We start from the raw sequence: 19,673 nt of genomic DNA on the forward strand, positions 1-19,673 counted from the left end.
ATCATGAGCCACCACACAGCTTGTAGATTCAAACAGCAACTCTTTATTCCCGAACTCACACCAGCCGTCTACAAACACGTTCTGGGGAAATCCACGTTCTCTGCCCAAATCCACCTCCACTGGGCTTCTATCTCTCAAAAAATACTGTCTGAATCCCGTGAGAACTCAAGGGGAACTCAGGCAGCAGGATACGCCCTATTCCCAGCAGGAATAATCTTAAACCTTAAACCTGAAACCTAAACCGGGAACGCCCTAATCCGCCTTGGTCCTTGAACAAGGTCACCTACATTCAATGTCACTGCAACATGGGGTACGCTGGCAAGGAAATTGTCATACCTACTTGGCTAATGGCTCCCAGCAAGACCCCAGTCCTAACTCCTCATGCCAGGCTGAGGCTACCTGAATCCACTAGCATGCCAGCTTCTCTGAAGACCTGATCGTGGTGTCACCGCCAGGAACCAACCGTCCTGACCCTTGGCATTGCCACTCCTTGACCAGCACAGGAGACCAGGGACTCCTGGAGCAGCTCTGGGAGGTGTCCATGGACAGGGCAGGGGTGTAACAAAAAACAAAGGATACAGAGCAGCTGAGGAAGCACGCATGCCCTTTCCCACAGAGATGGCAAGGGCATGCACTCCTCACACACAGGATTAGCAACAAGAAACCAACTCCCGCCTCCCAGGGAGACGGCTGCTAGTGGAGGCAGACAGAGAAGCAGACAACAGGCACCTCCCCAGCACTCCTTGTAAGAGGGAGCCAGAGGCAACTTCAGAGACTTTTATTAGACAGTCTACCCCAAGTTCACAGGTCATCTGGTCACCGCTTGCCAATCTTGCACATGCCCCTCAAGCTAGCATTCTGTGTCTTACATTCTGCCTGTGCCCTTCACTTTGTGACTGTCCCACTGGGGATACAAAATGAAGGGGATCCCTATTGGGGTTTACCATGCGTGTAAGGACACTGATGGCCATTGAGTCCAAGGACATGCCACATGCAGATGAGAACAGTGTCTGGAAATACAGCCCTTGCATGCAGAAGACTGGGCCAAGGCAGGACCTTGGCCTGTTGTTTGGCTGCCCCCTTGTGGTCAGAGGAGGAATTGCTGCCCAGCAGCCCTGAACTCCCCTACATGAGACCCACCCACATGTTGATCTCCTCTACTTCCTAAGCCAGATCACTTCAACACTACCCCAGGGTCCAATTCCCTCCTGTTTCTCAGTCTAGAGGGTCCTCAAGCGCAAAGGGCAACAAAGTTTCCCCACCTAAGGCTGGTGCCCTTGGGCAGGGACACTTAGAAAGTCATCTAGCTGAGCACTGCTGAATGAGCATTGATTTCAGTGCCCACTTGGAAGCCCCGCTGCCACAGCTGAGCACCATCTTTCAATCTTGTCTCCTTTCCTTCTCAGATTTCCAATATGACAGACTGCAGCCTCTTTTCCTGACCCCAATGTCATGTTGGTTATCCTCCTGTCTTACCAATTGTTCCTTCTCAGACTATCATAGGCCCCTCTTCCCTCTGTCCCCACCTGTCAGTGTTTCCAGAGCCTCTGACCTCCTGCCTCTTGCCTGGACTTGCAGCTGAGTCACCTAGCAGACAGACAGGCAGGTGACCTAGGTGGCCATCAGACTAGGAGCACCAAAAAAGGAAGGTGGGGAGGGAAATGTCAGTGTCCAGTATCCATCCACTTAGTGATGCTGACACGTCTGTAATGCACGCGCTGCATTTCACAACATACTCTTTCTTCTCTCTGGTGCACACAGGAGGTGTGAGCACCATCACCTTTTTGGTGTCTAAGGCTTCTCAGGGCCCTGCCTGGGTGACCTCATCTACTTAACTGTCTTCAACTGCCTGCCAATAACCTTCCAGCCCACACATGGCTGCCTTCAGACCCAATTTCAACTTCCTGGATGGTGCCCTGAATGTCCCCTGGTTCTCAGGCTTGACAGTCAAGTCAGACTCCTCTCCTCTACCCTCACCTCTCACCATCACTTTCACCTCCTCTGGCCCCCTGTCCTCCATGGCTAACCCCTCAGCTGGTGAGCCAACTCTCTCAACAGCTCTGGAATTGGTGCCCTTCTGGCCACCCACTCTTGTCCCTGTCCTGATCCAGGCCACTATTGTCCTTCCTGGCTAGCCTGCCTCCCTGAGTTTCTTTTCCTTGGCCAACACTCACACACTGTCTTCCCTATCTACCTCTGCCTGTCTCCAGATGCCCAGAGTAAAATTCATGCTCCCAAGACAGACTTTGAGATGTGGCCTCGCTACCCTCTGAGGGCTCCTCACCCCCAGGATCTCACGCTGATGATCCCAGGCACTGAGAAGGCCTCTCAGCTTGGTAGCTAATAAACAAACCAAACAGAAGAGTGGCCTGGCTGGGGTGGGGTAGAAGGCTGGATGTACCTCCCAGGGCTCTTCAGGCTGGTGATGCCCTCTGAGGTTGTCCACTCTGCCACTAAAGGATACTAATCTGCAAGTGGTTCTAAACCAGTTTATATGTCTCCTAGGATGGGGAACTCCCTGCTTTCCACCACCCCTGGGTATTTCCTAATGTGAACAAGTTCCGGGCTAGAGTACATATGAATGCGGGCAGGGAACTGAAACTCAAGAGACTCCTGCTGCACTCAGGACACTTAAGTCCCTTTTTCTTCCTGAAACTCCATTCCTAGGAGTCCTAATTTTCTGGGTCTGGGTGTCCCTCATTACAGCCCAGCTCTGGCTCTGGGAAGCCAGTCCAGGCCAGATGTAGATTTCTAAAATAACCACCAGAGGGCAGTGCCGCCCCACACACAGCCCTGAACCGGCCTGTCTTTGTGTGACTTTGGGTCTTTCAAGGAGAATTTGTGTGCCATGGTTGTGTGTATGAGACTGTGAATGTATTACTTTGTTATGTTTCTCTGGGTAGGAGCTTTTGTCTCAGCCAAGTGGTGTCTGTGGTTGTCCATTTTGTTCACATCTGGGTCTCCTTATTCCTGCCCCAGGAAGGGTTGGCCTGGTCACTTTAGGGGGTCTCAGGGCAAGATGGGGAGAAACAGCAAAAAAACCCCATGACCATCACCTCATAGGCCATGCTTGGACCTTGAGCACCTGTCTATCATGGCAATGACCCAATGAGAAAGGCTGGTCAACCCTGTCACTACCCTGAGCCCAGGGCTGATCCTGGCCTGTGGAAGCCATTTGGGCTAGAGGCCCAAAGGCCTTGTCTCCCAGCCTCATATCCACTCTTGCCCACCAACACCCACAGCAGGCAAGGATGAATGCCTCCCCATATCAGGGAGCTGTGTAAGTCTGTCAGCCCTGGGTTGGTCACCAGGGCTCCCAGTGACTTAGCCCAGAAGGAAATAAATGGAAACAGGGTGCTTAGGGGAGGGAGCTGTCCAGTTGCCTGGGGTGAGAGGGGAAGGCTCTTTCCAGCAATACTGGAGAAGGGTCTGAAGGACAGGAAGGGCGGGCTAGCAAAGAGCATGTGCCATGTACCGAGGCAGAGAGATGTGGGCTAGGTGGCCAGGGCGCCTGGACACAGGAGGGATAGGGTTTGTGGTGTGGTGTAGGCAGGAGAGGCAGCCCCAGGGACGAAGCTGAGGCACTGGTCAGCCAAAGGATCCTCAAAGCCAAAGGATCCACCTCATAACTCCCTGATTTCCACGGAACAGACACCCTTGTTGTCCCTGCTGTCCCCAAGGATCCAGGAACCCAGGGAATTTTTGCAGTTGGACGGAGGAGGACAGGTGATTGAAATTCGTCCTCATCTTTCAAATGCTATTTATTTACCTCTTCATTTGGTGCTGGAGATTGAACCAGGGCCTGGGCATCCCCGGATGCACTCTACCACTGAGCTACCCTCCCCGCCCCTGTCCACAGTCCAAATCCTAGGGAGGCGCACACAGAGTTGGAGACCTGGAGAAAATCGGAAAGTGTGCCAGGCACAGAGAAAGGAGAGGAGAGAAATCATCGGGAATGAAATAAAGAGGTGGGAAGGGTCGGAGACGGGAAGACGGAGAAAGGCTCGGAGAGCAGAGAAGGGGGTGCAAGGAGGAGGGGGCAGGGAGAACTTTCTTGGCCTCCTCCCGCGCCCTCCCGGGCAATCAGGCCGGCAGGAGGCAGGTGGTCGGGGCAGACAATGGCGCGGAGGAGTGCGGAACCTGGGACTAAATTTGGCGTTGCCTTTGCAGGGCGCGGGGCCGCCCGTTCATCTCCATGCAAAGGAGAGACGAAATGAATATGCAGCGCGGGCTGTAATTGGGCCGCCGCGGCCGCCGCCGCCGCCGCCGCACTATAATTTTCCAAACAGGATCTTGCAATCAGGGCCTTATTCATTAGCGCATAAACAATTTTGTTTCTCGGCACTCGAGCCTGTCAATCACGCCGAGAGGGAACATCTTGGCCGGAGGCGCGGGCCGCCGCGCGCGCTCCCACGCGCGCCCCCTCGAGCGCCGCCGAGTGGCTTTGTGCCCAGGAGCCCTTGGGTGCTGGGGTGGAGGGAGACAGGAGCACGCCGCGGGGTGCACGGCAGACGGGGAGTGGGTTTCGGGGGAGAGCGCAGGAGGGACCACCTCCCTGGCTTCCTGCTCTGACAAGGCCTGGCTCTAGGCTGGAGCAATGACTGCTGCGCCTTGCCTGCCTCAGTTTGCCTCTGTGTGAGCCGTGCTGCCTGCACTCACCTGGCAGAAACTAGAGGGGCATCAGATGGAATAAGGGGTGGCTAGAGCTCTGGTTACCAAGGCAGGGGGTGCTGAGGCAGGCTGTGTGTGTGATCATGCAGGGCACACTGGGGATGCTGGGGGATTCTAGGGGCTGCTGGGGGAGGGGACCATATAGCTGCTTTTATTAAAGGGGTTCCAGACCCACGGAGGATTAGTCACCCAGTGGTCCTCACCCAGGGCAGATTCTGAGGTCACTGTGTGTCTATGAGGATTCAAAGTGGTTTTCCAAGAGCTGGGCCCAGACCTGCTGGCCCCCAAAGGAGCATGTGTGTGTGTGTGTGTGTGTGTGTGTACTCCGTGTTTATTGGCTGTGTGCCTCGGGGCACCTATGATCCTACAAGTCAGTATGTGACCATTTGAAGGGCCTTGTGCCTATGGGTGGTTGTGTTGTGTCCATCTGCAGAAGGTCTTGGGGAGGGGGGCCGGTTGTGATTGTGTGTACAGTTGCTTGGCTCTCTGTGACACCCTGAGCTGAGTGTGGCTGCCTAGCTGTGGCTCTGTGGTGGGGACTGGGGGTGGCTATGTGAGCAGAGCTATGTAGTTGTGTGTGAATGGATGGGGGTCTGGAGACTTTGAGGCCCAAGTGACCTGGCAGGACCATGTATGGAGGTGGCTCAAATGCTAAGGAGCTGTTCCCTACAGGACAGATGTCAACTCTGTCCTCCCCACCTTCCCACCTCCCTGGCCATCTACTTCCCCAGCATGGTCAGCCAGGATGCCCAGGCTGGGCAGAGGAGCAGCCTGGCTTTCCCCACTGGCTGGCTCTTCAGTGGGGAGAGTTCCACCTTCCCAGCCTCTCCCACGGGGCTCCCAGGCCCCTCAGTACCTCCCTCAGACAATGCTGACACTCAACCCCTGCAGCTCCCTCCATCTGGAGAGCCTCAAGGCCTCTGGAATGTCAGGGCCAAAGGTTCTGATCAATTAGTTCAGCTTTACATAAGTCACATGTCAGAGCTGAACAAACCCATTGCATGAATCAAGAAATAGAGGCCAGGACAGGAAGCAGGAAAGGGACCTGCCTGAGGTCCCCAGGTAAGTGGGAAGCAAAGTCAGGACTTGAACTCCTGTCAGTCCAGATCCAAAGCTAGGGACAGTGGCCTGACTTCCCCAAATACTACCCCCCACCCACCCACCCACACACCAGACCAACCTAAGGACCTGTCCAGCCGGGAGCAGAGCAGCAGGCCATGGAGGTGTCTCCCAACCCCCACTCCCTACCCTGCCCCCAACCCCTGCCTCCCTCCTCTTCTGCTGTCCCAACCCCCCACCCCCACCACCACCACCACAGTCCCCACTTGCACAGAGACAAAGAATTTGAGGATGTGCAGGCAGCCAAGTGACAGGCCATCAGTCTCTGCCCAGACACCCTCTTCACAGCTCTAGCCCCAGCCCGGATGCCACCCCACCCGATGGTCAGATGGTCACCCCCAGCACCAGGCCAGGAAGGGAGGTGGCCGGGGAAGGGGCTGCAGGGGAAGGCACGAAGTCCGGAAGCCCAGAGGAACACTCTTCAACCTGTGAATCCGGCCGCGCCTGGCCCTGCAGCCTCCCTGCTCCCTTGTGTCTCAGAGCACATACACACTGACCCCAGCCTGCCGTGGAGGGACAGGCTATCTGCAAGGCAGTTGCCATGACTCCTGGGAAACAGCCCATCAGCACCTCAGTGTGCTGGGCAGAAGCCAGAGGAATGGCTTTGGACAAGGAGGACAAGGTTTAAGCCCCAGCCCAGCTGCTTCCTGGCTGGGTAACCTCAGGCACATCACCAAACTTCCTTGTGCCTCAGTTTCCTCATGTGTAGTTTCCACCTGGTGCCCACTTTGTAATGACACAAGGAAGGAGAGCGCAAATGAGTGGACCCCCTGGGCCAGATTCAGTCCCGGGGGAGTCTAGATCCCAGACACGTACATATTCCTGAGTTTTCACTCCTGGGGGACCCCTGTCAGCCCTCCTGCTGGAGGCAACAGATCTGAGTTTCTGCACAAAACTCACGTGAGTTTTTCTTTCTCGAAAAGCAGACAAGCTCAGAGCCGTCCTTTCTTGGGGACCCCACATACTCTTGTGGCTTTCATGTGGTCCCACCCTTTCATGGCAGGCTGCTGCCAGGGAGAGAGACCGCACTCAAGCCTAGAGCTTCTTGCCCAAGGCCACCAACTGGAACAACAGGAGTCAGGACTGAGAATGGAGCTTCTGTATCCCTGCTCCACCCTCTGCTGCCTTGCTAGGGGATGACCCTTCAGGATGGGGACATTCAGGCTGAGCCCAGTCCAACCTCCAGAGCTGTCAGGTAAGCAGTGGCAACCAGTCAGTCACTGGCCCTTCTGTGGGGTTGCTAGACTGAGTGTAGTCCAGAAAGAAGATGACCTGATCCAAGTTCATAAGAAACTACAGGTCCAAGGTCATGGGCATTAAAGCCTAGGCCATGGGGAGAGACTGTAGTCATAGGCTTTCTTAAGAAAATCCTTCTGTGGATTCCACCTCATCCTCCTCCCACTTGGCTACATGTCATTTACTCATGCATTGTGGGACAAGAGAAAGAGCCAGAAGGTTTCTAACTGTACCACCTCCAGAAAGCCACTCAACATCTCTGAACATCTACTTCCTCATCTATGGGGGATTCCTAATAAGAATGCATTCTTCTAGCCCTAGCCCCCTGCACGAGCCTCACACGTGGTAGCTGCTCAATAAGTCTGTTGAGTGAGTGAGCGAGTAACAGGAAGGACTGAGCCACAAGAAAGGCTTCCCTCGACCCAGGGGATTGCCTTCTCCCTGCCCCAGCCTCAGTCAGCTGGTACCTGTGCCTCATGACTGGTGGGTGGGCCCCCGAGCCTACAGCTGTGTCCCCTGCCATAGCACTGACCACAGGTGGCTACTGAGCACCGAGCTTGTGATGAGCCTGAATTGAGATGCTGTGTGTGGAGACATCTGAGTTTAGGAAGATTTTGTATCCAAAAAGATGAATGTAAAATATCTCATCCATAATTTGTATAGATAACCTGTCAAAAAGATAATTTTGTGGTTAAGTAAAGTATGTTATTAAAACTAACTTCACCTGTCTTTTTATGCTTGTCTAATGTATCACTAGAAAATGTTAAACGACTCGTGGCTTGCATTTGTGGCTCTGCTATATTTCTTTTGGGCAACAGGGGTCTAGAAGAAGCTACAGGCCCTAGCGGAATCAGGTGAATACCCAGACATTGAGTTATAATGATCCCAAGACCCTGTCCCCATGTACTCAGGTCCAGTATATAGCACACTATACCCACCTCGGGTTCCCCTCCCAGCACTCCACTTCTTTCTAGCCCCAGCATCCTGCATCCCATCTGGAAGCGCCCCATGGCCTCACACCTGAGCTATGATAACACCTGCAAAGGGCCACACCCACCAACTCAGAAGTCCTTGGAGGCCTCAGGCATAGATCCATATAGAACCATCATTGATCACAGTGACCTTATCCAATCAATCATTTCACTTTTTTTTTTTTTTTGCAATACTGGGAATTGAACCCAGTCCTCATACATGCTAGGCAAGCACTGAGCTACACTCCAGCCCTTTTAATTTTTGTTGCTTTGAGACAGGATCTCACTAAATTGCCCAGGGCGGCCTCAAACTTGTGATCCCCCCGCTTCAGCCTCCAGAGTCACTGGGATTACAGGTGTGTGCCACTGCGCCAGCTCAGCCCTGCATACTCCTCTCCTTCCCTCCACGACGCAGCTCCTCCAGGCCTCATTCATCCATTCAGCAAAAATCTATTGAACACCTGGGTCCAGCCTCTTCTTGGGGCTTGATATGGATCACTGAAAGAAGCAATCAGACTCTCTGCTCTCATGAACTGACCTCCCTTGGGGACACAGACAAGAAACAGCAAGTCGATGGCATGTGTTGGAGAGTGTAAAAGCTAATGGAAAACCAGGCCGAGCCCGGAAGGAAGCTCAGCGTCCACACTGTCCTCCCTGCCTTCAGTCCCCACTTTGGCCATCCTCTATGACTGCTGAGTGGTCCCTGGCTCCCCAGTACCTCCAGGTGAAGGTCCAAGCTCCTTAGCTTGGCCTGCAGCGCCCCCTGTGATCCCCTGGCCCCCCAACTCCATCCCCCTCCCCCCAGCTCCCTGGCCAGCGCCTCCTCCCTCCCCAGGTTCCAATTGCTGCCCTGTTCTCAATAATCAGCCTCACAGGCCACGCTGCCGGCTCAGGGAGGTTTGCAACCAGCCACCTGTGGTCTTCACACCCGAGGGCTGTGAGTCTGCCCCGCTGCGCACCTGCTGCTGTCACAGTTCACACACCCCTGCGTGGATTCTCTATGAGAAGGCACGCCACATTCCCATCTGTCCTCCCCCTCAGAGAGGCCCAGCCAGGCATGGAGACTGCCCAGGTATGTCTGACTTCCAAAGCCTCAGCGGGAACAGGCGCGAATCAGGAAGTCACCATGGCAACCGCCAGGCCCTCTTGCCATCTCCTGCAATCAGGCTGGGACCCGGCCACCTGCTGGGCTTCCTGGAGATTTGTTCCCTATGGTGGGAGGCTGGGGGAGGGGCTGGGGAGCCTCTTAACCCTCCCCCTCCTCTCCTGGCCTACCCTCCCGCTCCTCACCAGTCCTGGCAGGGCTGCCAGGCTGGGACACGGTGGTATTTGGGAGAGGGGTTGTTCTGGACTGGAAGTAGAATTCTGGTCCTGAAGAAACCACTGACATTTTGTGTGGCCTTGGGTAGATCCCTTCCTCTCTCTGTACCTCCACTTCCTCATCTTTGAGATGCTTCCCTATGGTGTCCATGTAGAATCTGGGGCTATGAGGTGGCAAGTATTAGGTGCTCAACTAATGCTATTACAGACACTGAAGGTCTAAACAACCCCTCACCTTTACAGGGCCTTAAGGTACATTCCACCTGTCCATTTATAAGGGCAGGGTTTCTTTTGGTACCTGGGATTGAACTCAGGAATACTCAATCCCTGAGCCACATCCCCAACCCTATTTTGTATTTTATTTAGAGACAGGGTCTCACTGAGTTGCATAGTGCCTTGCAGTTGCTAAGGTTGGCTTTGAACTTGCGATTCTCCTGTCTCAGCCTCCCAAACTGCTGGGATTATAGGCGTGCACCAAGAGAAGAGAAGCCTGACATCAGAAAGGTGGAGAGGAGGACCAAGGTCACTTGCAGTGGCTGGTTGGAGGAGGCCTGGGTGCGGGGAAGGCCCAGGAGAAAGGCTGTCTGGGAGGGACAGCACATGGAACCATCCCTTCTCTGCCAGCACAGACAGGTGTCCTGGCTTCCTCTGTTCGTCCCAGCCCTCCTTCCCTGAGCTGGAACCAGGTAGTGAAGAAAGAACCGCTCAAGTGCCAGGTTCCTCCAACCAGAGGCAGGAAGCCTTGCTCTGTGACCAGGAGGAGGGGTCATTGGCCATCCCTGGGCCTCCTCTTGGTCTAGATTAGAAGATGAGCCAGATGACCCCAGGGGTGCACCCTCACGTGCACGGGCTGTGGCTCCTACACTAGATCCAGAGGAGCTCACAGGTGGCTGCAGCCCTGATGGCAGTGACCTGTGAGTTTACCTAACGCCACGTGCAGACCTGCCATTACCTGATGGCTCTGCTTCACACATAACTTAGAGAGACAGGAAATGAAGCAGTATCTTTGTTCTCCCAGCTCTGCAGAGCCTGGAATTTCTTAATCATTATGCAACAGTGTCTCCATCTTCCTCCAATTCTTGCCAGAAAAGTCATCTATGTGAGAGAAAAGGTACTGCATATCTGCCAAACTACTTGTGCCCCTTTTATGCCCCTTTCCCCATTTTAATCTCCACAACCACTCTGCAAAGTAGATCTTACTGCTGCATTTCAAGGGTGAGGAAACAAAGGCTCAGAGAGGCAGAATGACTTGCTCAAGGTCACACAGCTAATAAGAGGAAGGGCTGGGATTTGAACCTAGGCCTCTCTGATCCTAGAAAGACCATCCGAAATTTCTGCTTTACCTAATTGCCTAGTTCTACCCTCAGTGACAGCTCTGCTGCCTGGGACTCCTCCTCCTTCTGGGCCTTAGGTACTGCCCCTTTCTCCTCATTCAGGCAGGATAGCTGCTTAGAATTAAAGAGGTAAGCGCTCTTCAGGAACACCCAGACCAACCCCACCTGAAGTTCTGCCTCCACGTAAGACTAGAAAACTGAAGCAAGGCATGGCTCAGATAGGTGCAGTCCTGTCCAACCATGTGGCGTAATAGAAGGTGTCTCATCCAACAGGACCCCAGGGCTGCAGACTCTCAGAAAGAGGGGCTTGGTGAAGCTCTGGGGATGCTTCTAGGACAGGAAGGGCTTGGAGCATTTGGAACCAGGCTGGCAGAGAGAAGAGGGATCAGGCCAGACCCAGGGTGGGGGTTGGACGGCCTGACTGAGCAGAGGGTCAGGCAGCCTTGGCCAGGCTCCCATCTCCAGCCCCAGGGCCAGCGCGTGAGGTGGAGCTGAAACATTCAAGCAGCTTCCTCTCCTTTGTTGGGAGTGATGTCGCCCATTTCCTGGATGTCCAAGAACCGGCTTCAAACAATAGTTCTGTCAGGAAGCCAGGAAGGGGCTGCTGCCCTGGGTCTGGTCCTGCCCCATCCCTCCCCACCTCCTGAGACCTGGCCAGGCCATCCTTTATGCTTATCTCTCTGAGTCTGCTGTCTCACTCCACCACAGCCAGCTGGGTTTCTGTGGACAGGCCACCTACCTTCTCTGGGCCTCAGCTCCTCATCTGAAACCTGGGGCACATGTCCTTACCTAGCTGACTGGCATGTTGACTGGAGGTAATAACCACAGTAGAGGAACAGTAGCAGCAGCTAAACCACCATAGGTACGCAACATGTACGGAAATGCTTGGCCTTTGGTAGGCGTGTGGAAGACGTGAGCTGATTCTGATGGGAATGTCTGCTCACGTTTTTCAAGCCTCCTAAGTGCCGAGTATTTCCATGTGCTGCATTATCTACCTATGGTGTGTCAAGACTGTCTAAACTTACAGTTTGGGGTCAGACAAAAATTGGATTTTGTCACTTAATAGCCACATGGTCTGAGGCAGTGACAAAGCTTTTTTTTTTTTTTTAATTTTTTTTTTAGTTGTAGATGGACACAATACCTTCATTTTTTATTTTTATGTGGTGCTGAGGATCGAACCCTTCCACATGCAATACGAGTGCTCTACCACTGAGCTACAACCCCAGCCTGACAAAGCCTTTTGAGTTCCAGTTTCTCCATCTGTAAAATGAGAATAATAAGAATAACTATGGGGGCTGGGGATGTGGCTCAAGCGGTAGCGCGCTTGCCTGGCATGCGCGGGGTGCTAGGTTCGATCCTCAACACCACATAAAAATAAAGATGTTGTTTCCACCAAAAACTAAAAAATAAATATTTAAAAATTCAAAAAAAAAAAAAGAATACTATGTCAGGCATCCTTGTGAGAAATAAATAAATGAATCAATACATGAAAACCACTTGGCACAATACTTGGGAAGAGCTGTCACCCACAGCCAGGGTGGCGTCCTCCTGTAATCACAATGACTTGGGAGGCTGAGGCAAAAGGATCACAAGTTCAAGGCAGGCCTCAGCGACTTAGAGAGGCCCTGTCTCAAAATAAAAAATTAAAGAGCTGGGACTGTAGCTCAGTGGTAGAGCACCCTGGGTTCAATCTCCAGTACTGCAAATAAACAAACAAATGAATCAAGAGTAGTCAACCCTAGGTGCTATTCCAAGGAGGGCCTCCACAGTCCCACTCTCATGTCTTTGTCACATTGCTCCCCTGCCTCCCCGCAGCCCTATATCTGTCCATGCATCCAGCTCTGCACAGCTTCGGAATATCCAATTGCAGCCCCACAGGTTGTGGGGGGGGGGGGCAGCGTTGGAAGTCTAGGCTCAGTCGTAATTTCACTATTACCTGAGCGTTGGAAGTCTAGGCTCAGTCGTAATTTCACTATTACCTGAGCTTTCCTATTGTCGGGCCTCAGTTTCTGCACCTGTGAAGTAAAGAGAATTTATCGGTCTGTAAGGGTCTCCTATTCTGCTGCTCCATGAGTTAGTCTAGTCCTCTGATTTCTGACATTGGACTTGCCAATGAGTTGGGGCCCACACCCTGCTGGAGAGGACGTCTGTGTTCCCAGTTCGCCAACAGATTGGAATCCTCCCCAGAAGAGGGGATCTGCACAAGTGATTCAAGCTGTCTCCAGGCTTGGGAGCTGGGTGGATGCTTTTGTCAAGAAACATGGCCTTTTCATTAACGCCATTGTCCGCCAATTAGCGGAACACTGACTCACAGGGAACACCGCGCTGAGGGCCTCCATTCAGGAGGTCTGTGGCTAGAGCATTGTGTTCTGTCAGCCCAGCTCCGCTACCCTGTCCCTGGAAAAATCTCAGCTCCACTGCCTGTCCAGCTTGTCCAGAACCCCACTGCTTGGCGTACCTGCCGCCTTGACAGAGTTCATTTATTACATATCCACTAGGTACCAGGCAAAGCACAATCAGCTTGTTACTATCTCAACAAAACCACCCCAGAAGGGAAGTCCTGGTGTTATCCTTATCTCTCAGAAGATGAACCTAAATCTCAGAAAAATGAAATGTGTTTCTCCAGTCCCAAAGAGGACAAAACCATCATTAGTCACCAGGCTGAGCTGCCATTTTGACCGTGTTTGCCAAAGAAACTTGAGCTCTGTGGCCTTGGGTGAGTCACTGTGCTCTCCTGTTCCTCCTCACACCCCAACTTGCCAACTCCTAAGTGACAACTCAGAGCAGGGCAATTAGCCTGGGTTTTAGGACGGATCAGGCTTGGGTTTCAATTCTGCTTCTGCTAGAAAGAGAACACACTGTCCCCTACTTTGAGAAGCTCAGGTCAAAAAGAGGTGATAGAACAGTACAAATAATCTCCATGTCATTCGATATACAAGGGAGCCATATCACATAGAAGGTTCCAGTATCAACATAGAATCACTTCAGTTCTTTCATAGCTCCTTGGAATCGCACTGTGCAGCTCTGAGGCAACCTGGTTACCCTGTCCCTGGAAAATCTCTGTTCTGCTACTGATGGACACTGGTATCTCTCTCTCATTTTTTCCCGTGTACACCTTATAGTACTTAAATCAGCAATTTTGCAGTATATATTTTACACACACATTTTGATAGATGCAGCAAATTGTCCTCCAAACATAATGCATCACTGTATCAACTTATGCTCCTATCAGCAGGATGGAGAGAACCCATCATCTGGGTCAACACTTGATATTATCAAGGTTTTGCATTTTTGCTGAACAAATAAATAAAATGGTATCTCATTGTGGTTTTAATTTGCATTATTCTGAATGCTAGTGGGGTGAAACATCTTTTCACATGTTTATTGGCCACCCTGATGTTCTCTTCTGCAAATTGCCTGTTCACAGTCTTTGTAGATACTCCTGTTAAGGGTCTTTATTTCCCAACTGCTTTCTGATTCAGTTCTGTCTTGGGTTTTTGATCTCATGCCTGGATTCCCTCTAGCATGCCATCTGCTGCTCCCCACTCCTAGAGATTAATCTCCCCAACCTAGCGCTCCCTGTTTTAGCCATCCTGAATGCAAGAGGGTGGAGGGATTCAGACCAAAGTTGGCTTAATTAGAAGCAAATTCATTGCTTCTCTGTTACTTTTTAAAGTCAAAGGCTTTGTAATAATCCTCCAAGCCAAATCTGTTCCAACCAATAAACTTACATAAAACAATTTCTAATGAGGGAAATGGATGAAGAAATCTCTGAATCTCTTCCATATTTCATTCTTCAAATGTCAAGTGTGGGCGATCTATTTAAAATAGGGACCCCAAATGCCCTTCTTATTTTAATGAAATTTCCAAAATGAAGTGCCCAGGTGATTAGATATATTTCAAGAAAATCATCACAAAACCCCATTGTTTCTCCCAACAAATTGACAAATAGAAAAACTACTTTTTTTTTTTGAGACAAGGCCTCTCAATATTTTGTATTTGAGGCTGCTCTTGAACTCACAATACTCCTGCCTCAGCCTCCCAAGTAGCTGGGGTCACAGGTGTGTGCCACCACCTTGGCTTGTATTAATTTTTGACATGGAAAAGAGCCCAGATGTCACCTTGGTCCAATCCTATACTTCATAGCTTAAAGAGACTGACTCACATAAAATGGTGACTTGTCAAGGCCATGAAACAAAGTCATAGATGGAACTGGGCATAGCACTCAGCCTCCTCTTCCTCTTTGCCCAGCTGCCCATTACACTGATATGGGAGAAAAGATGCTCAAGGATTTTCTTGAAATTCTTTGGTTTGAGTTCACTCCTTGGAACTTCAGATCCTTGGGAATCCCCACAGGAACATGAGGTGCTGCGTGTTCGACAATCAGATAAATAAATAAATAAGCCTTTAAATCAAACAATTATCACATCACATAATACCTTGGTTTTGGATGGCAAGTGAAAGGAATGTTATTATCATTTTCTTTTTAGCATCAACTCTTCCACCAGAGCAGCAGAACTGATTAAAACAAGGCTTCCAGAAAGGGCATGCCTACTTAATTTGCATTCAACCCTCAAATTAAAGGAATACCAGCATGCAATTATATTTCTTATTACCATAGCCTAATCTGACCTTTTACGCATCCTCCCTTTGGTTCACAGATAGCGGTTTTACTGAGAATGCAACAGAGATTTCTGGACTTTTTTTTTTTTAACTAAAATAAAAACAAAAAGCCTGAGGATTCCCTTTTTTCTCCAATGGTATTAATCATTAAGGTAGAATCCAGACCCCACCCCCACCCCCTGTGTTTACTCTGCATAAGGTGATACACGTTTCACAATTACTAGGCTCTCCCTTTTGGAGAGGCGAGGCAGTACAGCATTCATTCAACAAATAGTTAGCAAGCACTGATTTCTGTGGGCCCTGTACATGAAGCAGTAGATCCAATGGGCAAACAAGGTGCAGTTCTTGCTCCTAAGCAGGAGGACAGCACAGTGACAAACAAGATACCCCAGAACTGAAGGGAGATGGGATTCCCCTCAGGGGAGGAGGAGGGATGCTTCACAAAAAAACACAAAATTTTAGCTGCATCTTGAAGGAAGGGTTCATCAAGAAGTGGGGGAAAGATCTTTTGGGCCACAATACCACAGGAGGAAACTTGCAGATAGATGGATTGTTGGGGGGCAGGGGACGGGAACAATGGTAGGAGATGAAGTTGGAGAGTTCTGAGTCATGTGGGGAGACTGGCTGTCATACTGAACCTGGACTTTGTCCAGCAGACTGTGGAGATACTTGTGGAAGGAAATGTCCCCATCAGGATAAAGGCAGAGATAAATAAGCTGCAACCTGCATTGGGCTGTTACACACAAAACCTCACTTCAGGCAGAGGAGCTTTCTCTCTGTTCCTGTCTCAGGGGTTTGCTTCTGTGTTTCCCCCAGCCTGGGACACTTTTCAAATACATCATCTCCTTTTCAAATATCACTTCCTCCAAGAGCCCCTCCGTGGCTTCTCTCTCTAAACACACCCTTGGCGCCAGCTACTCACTATTATGTTAACCTCAGTTAGTTTCTCAGAACTTATCACAACCCAAAAGCATCTTGCTTCTGCATTTACCTGTTGTTGCCTCCACCATTGGGACAGAAACTCCCTGGGAGCAGGGCCCATCTCTCTTGCTCCTTGCTCATTCCTAGATGGCAACTAGCACACAGCGGACTGTAAAGTATTGGTTGAATGAATTAACTACTTAATTAACGTCTTTCCAGAGTTCTATTTACACCTATACCCCCTTTTCTCCCACCCAGCAAAATATATATGCATATAAATGAGCAAAAGGGATATCATTTATTACAAAATCTGTATATCCAAGATATGCCTCAGACCAACTAAATCAAAATCTCTGCAGTTGAGATGCAGACATCAGTATTTCAAGTAGGCTGCCAAGTTGATTCCAATGTACTTCTAAGGCTAAGAACCTGATGACCTTAAACGACAAGAGTTTGGCCAATGGAACGAGACAACCTTTGTTTGTTTCCCAGAGGTACTATATACCTGTAAATTTCAATATCTATTAAAACAAATTACTTGGGACACATAATACAAAGGTTCCAGACTCAAAAAGACATCATGACCCCAAACCGAGGCTTCCTATGAAACAGAAGCAGCTTTTTTAAAGATTATTTTTAAATATTTATTTTTTAATTGTAGTTGAACACAATACCTTTATTTTATTTATTTATTTTTATGTGGTGCTGAGGATCAAACCCAGGGCCTTGAATGTGCTAGGCAAGTGCTCTACTGCTGAGCCACAACCCAGCCCCATAGAAGCAGATTTTTAAAGCCCAAGTATATCATGACCTTTCAGGGAATAGTAATACATCTTTTATTATGGCCAAAGCATTTCAGCTAGGATTTGATATCCATGAAGACGAAAATTTAACCTCAAAGAATTTCTCCTGTATCTGCATAAAAGGAATTGGCTTGTAGGTTTGTAGCAAGGAGGGTATTGGAAGTTCTTTGGAAAGATGAACTTGGTGGATAGTTAATCATTTCCTGCATGTCTATCACGTAGTAGGCATGAGGATATAGAATGTAAAATAAAAGTCCAGTGCTTGCACTACTGAGACCAGGGGAGATAAGACACATCCAGTACCATGACACTGGTGTCACACACTCAAGAGCATTACAATCATGCTGCCACTTACTAGCACTGTAGCACACGTTTTATGTATATAACTCATTAAATACTCATAGCCATTCCAGAAAGTAGGTGCTCCCCCTCCCTTTTTTAATAGATGAACAAAATAAGGTTCAGAAAGGATAAGTAACTCGCCTAGGTTCACACAGCTATTAAATGACAGAGCCTGGATTCACATCCAAACAACCCAACTCCAAAACCCTGTGTTCAGCCATCACACTATATTGTGTCATGGGAACAACAGGGCAGGAAAGACCACTTCTGGCTGTAGGAAAGGGATGCTTCCTGGGGAAGACAGCACTAGTGTCTGCCTTGAGAGATGGGTAGAGGTTCAAGAGGCAGAGATGGGGGAAGGATTGTTTCCTGGTAATGGATAGCAGCTGTGTAGGTTAGAAATTGGAAAACAATCAAGGAATGGCATTTTGTGGAATGTTGGATACATAATAAGGAAAAGTAAGATAAGAGTGGGGGAAATGAGCTAGGTTAGGGCCAGATCATGGAGTGACCGAATGCCAGTAAGGATTTAGGTTTAGTTAGTATCCTTTTGGGGGTTACTTAAGGTTTTTGAGCAGCAAGCACAGGAAGTGAATTAAAGGATGGACTGGAGGGGAAGATGGCTGTAGGAGATCAACTCGGAAGTAGTTTTAATAATCCAGGCAAAGGGGACAAACATAGCCTGGAATAGTGACAGTGAGATAAAAGAGGAAGTAGCAAATGTGAGAGATTATAGAAGAAACTCAACAGGACTTGGTGCTGGATTGGAGATAGGAGAGGAGCGAGCAGAAGGAGCCAAAGATGCATCTTGTGTTTTGACACTGGGAGGATGCAGACCCCATGAACTCAGATAGGGAAGACAGGAATGGGCTTGGCAGAGGAAAAGGGGGCAGATAAATTTCCTTTGGTAATGTAAGGAATTAGTCTCATTAAAGCCAAAACCAATAAGAAGATTTCTTGACTATTATTTGAAGCCCTGCTCAGGGATCCTTCACACTAACTGCTTTCAAATTGTTGTGACCTTTTACCTACTGAAATTGAGACATGCATTTCTTGTGGGAGATTTAAGAAATTATTATCTTTAATCGCTTAGACCCTCCTGTCCTAGAAGGCTATGATGTCCTGTAATTCCATCAAGAGTACAGGAAAGCCAAAAATTAGTTTCTTTGTTCAAAGAATTCAAAGCAAGATGGGGAGGGGAGAAGACAAGAACTGTTATCCAACTTGGGCCAAAGTTAAAACATCCTACAATTGAATTTGAAGCCATTAACAGTTCAGGACTTGTTGGTCTGATTCTAAAGAGGTGAGTTAACATTTGGGGAGTGACCAGTGTTACACGCTGAAGTGGGAAGATTAGTCAGACAGATTCCTGCCCTTGAAAAGACAGTAAGGCTTATTCCCTTGTTACCCAAGTGGTTGATGGGCCAGCAACATTAGCATCAACAGGATGTTTATTAGGAATCTCAGGTCCACTCCAGACTTACTGAATAGAAACTTCATTTTAAAATAAGATCTCCAGTGATTCATATGTGCCAGTTTATATTAAAGGAATAGACAGCTGAGCACAGTGGCATATACCTGTAATCCTAGTGACCCAGGAGGCTGAGGCAGGAGGATTGAATTCAAGGCCAGCCTCGGCAACTAAGTAAGACCCCGAAGGGCTGGGGATGTAGCTCAGCATTAAATTAGCCCCTGGGTTCAATCCCTGGTACTGAAAAAAGAAAAAGAAAGAAAGAAAGAAAAACTAGGCTTTGGCATCAGATGTAACTGGGTTTAAATTTTAGCTTAGTCGCTTACTACCTACTGACTAGCATGTAACCTCCCAACTTGCTTCTTCATGAATAAAATCAGTTCATAGCCCTACACCTTGGTTTCACTTAAAAACAGCCTGGGAGCTTTCAAAAACCCCATGTCAAGAATCAGAATTAAATCAGAATCTCTATGGTGGGATCCAGAAATCGATATTTCAAGGTTCCCAAGTGTCTTATGTGCATCCAAGGCTGAGGACTACTGATGGCTCTGAATGAAGGACAGTGTGGCTGTTGGGACTGGACAATCTTCACCAGTATCTTCCATCAACCACTTCTCAAATACCAAGCCAGCGCTTCTTAACCCCTCCCTTAGTTCCTTCATCTGTAAAAAGGGCTTGACATACAATAGTATCTCTTTCAAAGGACTCTTGAGTATAAAGATGACAAATGTAAAGCCCTTGGGACAATGCACTGTGTTCAGTGAGTATTTGTTAATTATCCAAGACCCAGTTTCCCCCACAGAAGGAACCTAGGAAGCAACATGTGGCTTAAAGTGTCATATGAATAGCCCTACTCATACTT

The sequence above is a fragment of the Marmota monax genome, unplaced genomic scaffold (genome assembly GCF_021218885.2).
Source record: "Marmota monax isolate L192 unplaced genomic scaffold, Marmota_monax_Labrador192_F-V1.1 WCK01_AAM20220418_F8-fsc00020, whole genome shotgun sequence".
Taxonomy (NCBI): domain Eukaryota; kingdom Metazoa; phylum Chordata; class Mammalia; order Rodentia; family Sciuridae; genus Marmota; species Marmota monax.